Source organism: Schistocerca americana, chromosome 1 (assembly GCF_021461395.2).
Source record: "Schistocerca americana isolate TAMUIC-IGC-003095 chromosome 1, iqSchAmer2.1, whole genome shotgun sequence".
Classification (NCBI taxonomy): domain Eukaryota; kingdom Metazoa; phylum Arthropoda; class Insecta; order Orthoptera; family Acrididae; genus Schistocerca; species Schistocerca americana.
Genome location: NC_060119.1, coordinates 918,281,634 through 918,289,904, shown reverse-complemented (window position 1 = coordinate 918,289,904; position 8,271 = coordinate 918,281,634). Strand labels below are relative to the sequence as shown.

Sequence of the window (8,271 nt, the reverse complement as noted above, 5' to 3'; positions counted from 1 at the left end):
TTCGCCGATGACATTGTAATTCTGTCAGAGACAGCAAAGGACTTGGAAGAGCAGTTGAATGGAATGGACAGTGTCTTGAAAGGAGGATATAAGATGAACATCAACAAAAGCAAAACAAGGTTAATGGAATGTAGTCTAATTAAGTCGGGTGATGCTGAGGGAATTAGATTAGGAAATGAGGCACTTAAAGTAGTAAAGGAGTTTTGCTATTTGGGGAGCAAAATAACTGATGATGGTCGAAGTAGAGAAGATATAAAATGTAGGCTGGCAAGGAAAGCGTTTCTGAAGAAGAGAAATTTGTTAATATCCAGTATTGATTTAAGTGTCAGGAAGTCATTTCTGAAAGTATTCGTATGGAGTGTAGCCATGTATGGAAGTGAAACATGGACGATAAATAGTTTGGACAAGAAGAGAATAGAAGCTTTCGAAATGTGGTGCTACAGAAGAATGCTGAAGATTAGATGGGTAGATCACATAACTAATGAGGAAGTATTGAATAGGATTGGGGAGAAGAGAAGTTTGTGGCACAACTTGACCAGAAGAAGGGATCGGTTGGTAGGACATGTTCTGAGGCATCAAGGGATCACCAATTTAGTATTGGGGGGCAGCATGGAGGGTAAAAATCGTAGAGGGAGACCAAGAGATGAATACACTAAGCAGATTCAGAAGGATGTAGGTTGCAGTAGGTACTGGGAGATGAAAAAGCTTGCACAGGATAGAGTAGCATGGAGAGCTGCATCAAACCAGTCTCAGGACTGAAGACTACAACAACAACAACATAACTCAAAATACAATGTTTTTTGGGTCACTTTCAATGGCCTTAGCTTGTTATTTATAAACCCGTCTCATAATGCCATCGCAGCGTAATTTACTAGAACAGAGACTCAACAATACTATCAAGTCCAGTACAAAACCTAAAAAGTTGTTTTCCATATCGAAAAAATAGCGACTTCTGAGATGTTATGGGTATCGCAACATAAGCGAAATGGCCTTTATTTTCCTCTTTAAAGCTATAAACAGATTCATTCCAGATATCGGATGTAAATGATTAAATGCCTGAGAAAGGTGTAAATGAAATGCATGGAACTTTTGAACGCTATCTACATAGCTGTGCTAGCGTTGTAATGATATTCAAAATCTGTAGAGAGCTTACGGAAAAACATTTCGACGTTCCTAATTCACGTAACCTGGGAGGGAATATATATTGATGACATAAATCCTTCACATGTAAGTGCTCACTCAAAAGACAACTCTTTCCTATGGGCACAAAAATCATGCTCTCGTTATAACCTTAGAAATGATCTTGGCGCACATTCGACGCTACACACCGGGAGACGGGGCGAACGTGCTAATACTATTGTTAACAGACACGGAAATAATGAGTTCACTGAATCACACACATTATATTTACATGCAACACATCTTCCGAAAGAGATTCACTGTTCACGGAATTTTCACATCGCTTTGGTGATTTCTGTTTTCGAGGAAGGATTACGGTTTCCACAACAGTCTAATGGAGACCAGACTTCGTGATACAATGATACAGTATATTCAAAAGCGTACGAACATGTTCCAACAGTACTGTATGAAACTTTTCGGTGATGTATCATGGCATTGACGCACGGTGATGTGAAGCAAGGACAGGATAACACTCAAAACATAAACAGCAAATAAACATCAGTCACTGCAGAATCAACGTACCGGTACGTCATTTCTAGTGGTGGGCTTCTCTACTAGTGACCGAAAAAATACAGTTCAATATTGGTTTGTGACGCAAAGAAGGGATTTTCTGAAAGAAGATATTTCACTATAAAAATAACGCGAAGGAAAATAACAAATTTTGTATTATAACCGACAAATCTTCACGTAGGAGTTATAAACGTTTATGCTCCGTAGTATGAATATAAATATTGCACAAACCTCCCGGCCGGCGCCGTGGCTTAGTTGGTTAAAGCGCCTGTCTAGTAAACAGGAGATCGAGGGTTCGAATCCCTCCGGTGCCTTCGGAAATATCCGATTAATTTTTTTTTAATTGATACACTCTACACGTCAAGTTTGTGTATAAGAGATATATATTTTTGGTTCCGGACAAAATTTTAGAGGTAATAGTGCATGTCAAAAGTCCATTTCATTTAAGACAAAAGCTCTTTCGCTGCAACCAGACATATTTTGGCATGAAATTGAGTGCACTTGTTTCTTATAGCTGTTGAATCTCTTGTTATAGGCAAAATGTCAAGGATTATGACAGGCGTAACTGCAAACATTTTTTACGGTCCGGGCGTGCCTTCGGCATTCTCCAGCAGATGGCAGCGCCGCAGTACAATTTCAAGAAGCGTCTGCGCTAGGCGGGGCGACCGTGGGTAAATCGGTATAACTGCACAAATATTCTACCGTAGGAGAAGAATCGTGTAATTGATCAATGGGAGCAGCTTAATATGCATATGCATCTGTCTCGATGTTACGTGCTCTACATGGGAATAGGCGCTTTTCTATCGGTATTGATAATTTCTGGGACGATATTTGGCGTCCAACTCTTTTTTTTTTTTTTTGGTAAGAACTTCCACTCTCCTTCTGAAATTCCCATGACTTATTATTTTAGGCATTGCATTGACTTGAGGATTAATAATATAAATGCTGTCTGTTTACGCGTGTCAAAATGGTTCAAATGGCTCTGAGCACTATGGGAGTTAACTTCTGAGGTCATCAGTCCGCTAGAACTTAGAACTACTTAAACCTAACTAAACCAAGGACATCACACACATCCATGCCCGAGGCAGGATTCGAACCTGCGACCGTAACGGACGCGCGGTTCCAGACTGTAACGCCTTTTTTTAAATCTCATTTTATTCGCTTTCGTTCGTTGCACCTGCTCGGGGCGGACGTCGTAAGACATCCGTTTAAGTTCGTTGTTGATCGATTAACTCAGTTTTTTTAATTACAGAGGGCAGCTAACTCTAACCGCACACGCTGAGCTACCATTCCGGCTGTTTTGCTTTTTTTCTCTCGTTTTGTTCTATAGTGTTCGTTGAATTTGTCCGTGGCGGACGTCCGATGACACCCGTTCAGGTTGTTCGTTGACCTGTTCACTCAGTTTTTTTTTATTACAGAGGGTAACTAAACTCTCTGACCGAACACGCTGAGCTATCGCGGCGGCACGCCTACAACCGCTCGGCCACTTCGGCCGGCTTACGCGTCTCTCTGTAGTGTTACTTTCTATCGCTTCTTTTCTTATTTCTCTGCTGGACACAATTTTAAATCACCATTCAGGTACTGGCAAAATTGACGGATTTTCTCACGGGTGGCGTCTGCGCTGGGATTTTTTTTAAAAGAAAAGACAGTCACGTTCAAGACAAACGCGGGTATGTAATGGTACTGCAGACGAAAGTAAAAAACACGAACTCATTCCAAAATAGGAGACGGAGCTCTATTGATGGAATTAAAATCCAGAATATATGACGAAAGAAGACTTTAAACTGGATACGCCACGGTGTATTCCTTCGACGACCTCTTTTTCCTACTTTTGGTTTTTTCGGGGTTCCGTTTTCTCTCGAACAGTTCTAATGGTCTAATTGGTGGTGATCAGAAGGTAAGGTGCAGCTGTGATGCTGTGGACGTTGAGCTCACGGAGGGCTGTGACCGCTTGCTAACCTTTTATCTCAAATACGTCGACAACTAAGGATTTCTATTTTCTCCAATAGTGTCACGTAATAGATTATAAGCTCGAACATAATCACATTACTTGAGGAAAGTAAGTTTCTTGAGAAGAATCAGCAGCGAATCATGCAACAATTCTCATGTGAAACACCTCGCTATTCTTCCACACCCGCGGCCTTTAAAACTGTGGATGGCAGGAGAGCACTTCGATTCCTTCTTTCTAGATACCTGAAAGAAGTTCGACACTGTACTGCGTACGATACTGCAATGCCTGTGTTGTTCTGAATTGCGATGCAGAGTTCCATGCGTGTCCAGAGGAACACTGGATCGTAATGCAGAACAATATAGGCACTGCAGTATCATATTGATCAGCCCATACTGGGCAAGAGACTTCTACTAAAATGTCTCACCCATACTGGAATGTACGTAATGGATGTACGAGTACAGAATGTAGACTCATGGTTGACGACACAAGGAAGTTTAGGCCTGGCCGTCAGCATATAGCCAAGTGGCAGCGTACACTATGGCTGAAGTTCGTGCGCGCAAGATTGTTTACCTGTCCGGCGTACTCGTAGGTTTTGAGCTAACCGAGATAGAATGACGCATGAATACAGAAAGTCGGCTCAAGATTTGTTTTCCAAACGAATATGCGCAACAGAAAGTCTACGAAATTGAATGGTTCCTACGAGATCAAGATACAATAGTTAACAACAAACTTATTGGAATACACCTTTCCATAGTGAGCAGTGTCGTCTACGTCAAACTCATTAATGATGCAGTGAGTCACAAAATCATTCGAGGTACTAAACATTGTCTCAAATTCCTTCATCCCGGCGGACATGTCGGAGAGGTAACTATTGATCACGCAGGACAGGGATTGCGAAGCGTACGTATCTTCGAACTTCCCTTCGAGGTTCCGTCTGCTTGGTGATTGATGCCCTGCGCCCATATGGAAGAGTGCTTAGCCACGTGGAGGAAAAATGGCCGAAACTTCACGACCTACCCAGTCCTCAGTGGAGTGCGACAGATCAGAATAAAACTGACGCTACATATACCCTCATATCTGTTCATCGGTGGATGCAAGCCATAGTCATCTACGATGGACAACACAAAACATGCTCTGGATGTGGAAAAGAAGGCCACGTCCGTGCAATATGCATCCATCGGAGGATTGAGCAAGTTCCAACTGGTGAACCCGTGTCTACGTTAACACCGATGCCGCTAACACTGACGTACACTATGTCATCAAAAATATCCGGACACCCCCAAAAACATATGTTTTTCATATTAGGTGCATCGTGCTGCCACCTACTGCCAGGCACTCCATATCAGCGACCTCAGTAGTCACTAGGCATCGTGGGAGAGCAGAATGGGGCGCTACGCGGAACTCACGGACTTCGAACATGGTCACGTGAGTGGGTATCACTTGTCATACGTCTGTACGTGAGATTTCCACGCTCCTAAATATCCCTAGGTCCACTGTTTCCGATGTCATAGTGAAGTGGAAACGTAAAGGGATGCGTACAGCACAAAAGCGTACAGGCCGTCCTCGTCTGTTGACCGACAAGAGTCCGCCGACAGTTGGAGAGGGTCGTAATGTATAATAGGCACACATCTACCCAGAACATCACACAGGAATTCCGAATTGCATCAGGATCCAGTGCAAGTTCAAATGGCTCTGAGCACTATGCGACTTAACTTCTGAGGTCATCAGTCGCCTAGAACTTAGAACTAATGAAACCTAACTAACCTAAGGGCATCACACATCCATGCCCGAGGCAGTATTCGACCCTGCGACCGTAGCGGTCGCTCGGTTCCAGACTGTAGCGCCTAGAACCGCACGGCCACTCCGGCCAGCCTAACATCTGAGGTTATCAGTCCCATAGAACTTAGAACTACTTAAACCTAACTAACCTAAGGACATCACACACATCCATGCCCGAGGCAGGATTCGAACCTGCGACCGTAGCGGTCACGCGGTTCCAGACTGAAGCGCCTAGAACCGCACGGCCATACTGGCCGGCCCACTGCAAGTACTATGACAGTTAGGCGGGAGGTGAGAAAACTTGAATTTCATGGTCGAGCGGCTGCTCATAAGCTACACATCACGCCGGTAAATGCCAAACGATGCCTCGCTTGGTGTAAGGAGCGCAAACATTGGACGATTGAACAGTGGAAAAACGTTGTGTGGAGAGACGAATCACGGTACACAATGTGGCGATCAGATGGCAGGGTGTGGGCATGGAGAATGCCCGGTGAACGTCATCTGCCAGCGTGTGTAGTGCCAGCAGTAAAATATGGAGGCAGCGGTGTTATGGTGTGGTAGTGATTTTCAAGGAGGGGCTTGCACCCCTTGTGGGTTTGTGTGCACTATCACAGCACAGGCCTACATTGATGTTTTAAGCATCTTCTTGCTTCCCACTGTTGAAGAGCAATCCTTCAACACGATCGAGCACCTATTCATAATGCACGGCCTGTGGCGGTTACACGACAATAACATCCTTTTAATGGACTGGCCTGACTCTTATAGAACGCCTTTGGGATGTTTTGGAACGCCGACTTCGTGCCAGGCCACACCGACCGACATTGATACCTCTCCTAAGTGTAGCACTCCGTGAATAATGGGCTGCCATTCACGAAGCCTGCGAGAGTGGAAGTTGTTATCAAGGCTAAGGATGTTCCAACACCATACTGAATCCCAGCATTGCCGCTGGAGGGCGCCACGAACTTGTAAATAATTTTCAGCCAGGTGCCGGGATGTTTTTGATCACATAGTGTATGTTGTCGCGCTTCGAACAGATTCCATCCCCAAGAATGACCAGCTCCACCATCTTGACAGTTTACGGCAACCGCCTTCAACAGACACCACCACCACCTCTGAGGAAACGACGTACACTCCGGCCAGTGCGGCGCCGGCGACGCCGTTGACCGACGGGAAAGGATCGGTAGGAGGGATGGAAATTGATGCCATTGTAGTGCCGACAGCTGCTTTCGTTCCTGAGCGCCGAGGTCACTTCCACACTCGGACACGAAGACGCACACTCGCAAACAACGATCGCCGAAGCGCCACAATAAACGACGGCTAGCGCCGTCGGACACCTGCTTAATGTACTCCACGGCAGATGCAATTGCGTACAACGACGACACAGTGAATCCGGATGCGCAGCGGGAGGTTCTTCCTCCTTCGCAGCAGTACGGCACGAATCACACGAAACAGAACACTTAGCAATCAGACAGATTCACCGGTAGGAGTCCATCCGTCCACCGCAGCAACACTTGCCTTCGATCAGCCCGGCGGGAGAGACACGATAAGAGATGGACCTTCAGCATGGGAACTGGGCCGATGAATCCGATGGTGATGAACACATCGACGACGCAGCCACAATGGCAGCTGCGGCGTCCACTGTATGTTAGCCACGCGGAAGACGCAGACGGTCGCGCAGACGCCAGGTCGCCGGGGCAGCAGCACACAAGTCAACACAAGCATTCATGTGAGATTTACGCACTGAGGAACAGGGGCAGGCATATCGAACAGCCTCCTTTAACATTAATACAACTAGAACGCCGGTCAGATTGCAACTGTTACAAGACATCCTGCATGTGTCCGATGTCGACATCGTTCTACTGCAGGAAGTATTTGTCGAAAGCTTTCCTGATCTCTATGAGTGCGATTCATACATTACACTCATTATAGACTGCGACAGCGGAACAGCAATACTTCTACGTGAAGGTATAGTAGCCGAGGATATGGTGAACCTGCCGTCAGCGCGGGGCCGGCACTCACAGCGCTTGGAGTACGGGTCGTTAACATTCACGCACCGTCGGAGTCCGACAGAAGGCGCGACCGATCCAGATTTTAAGCAGAGGAGATTGCGCCATTATTCTTAGACCGCTACGCACTTATCATATTTGGAGATGACTTCAGGTGCGTGCTCGAACCAAAGAATTAGCATCCACGCTATGATTCATGCCGGGAGCTCCAGCAACTGCTACAGGACATGAATCTAATCGATACCTGGGAGACGATGCATGGTGACAGACGCGGCTATACATATGTTACAAGCCACTCTGCAAGTCCTCTCGAATCCGCGATCCTCGATGCGGAGTAATGGCCCGTCGCTTTTTCAGATCACATAGCACACATATGCACGGCCTCCCTACGTCGTCAGCGGGAGTGGTGAAGTCACGGTGCTTGGAAATTGAATGCAACACACTTTACGGAATCTGAATGCACCCGCTTAATCTAGAATACTTAGCACATATATGAACGACGCCTCGCGAGCCGGCCGCGGTGGTCTCGCGGTTCTAGGCGCGCAGTCCGGAACCGTGCGACTGCTACGGTCGCAGGTTCGAATCCTGCCTCGGGGATGGATGTGTGTGGTGTCCTTAGGTTAGTTAGGTTTAAGTAGTTCTAAGTTCTAGGGGACTGATGACCACAGCAGTTGAGTCCCATAGTGCTCAGAGCCATTTGAACCATTTTTTGACGCCTCGCGACGTATCCGACGACGTTGCAGTGGTGGTCGGAATGCGTTACGCCGGCGTTGCGCCGAGCCTTGACTGGATACGGAAAGGGGTAGATGATGTGGAAGGGCCACACGATGGAATTTTATTTCGCAA

At 46.2% G+C, this 8,271-nt stretch overlaps 1 non-coding gene across 1 annotated transcript; it reads left to right on the top strand.

Moving 5' to 3' along the window:
* Positions 1–1,929: 1,929 nt before the first annotated feature.
* Trnat-agu lies at positions 1,930–2,003 on the top strand. The gene has a single exon. It is a non-coding gene; the product is annotated as a tRNA-Thr (tRNA).
* The last annotated feature ends 6,268 nt before the right edge of the window (positions 2,004–8,271 follow it).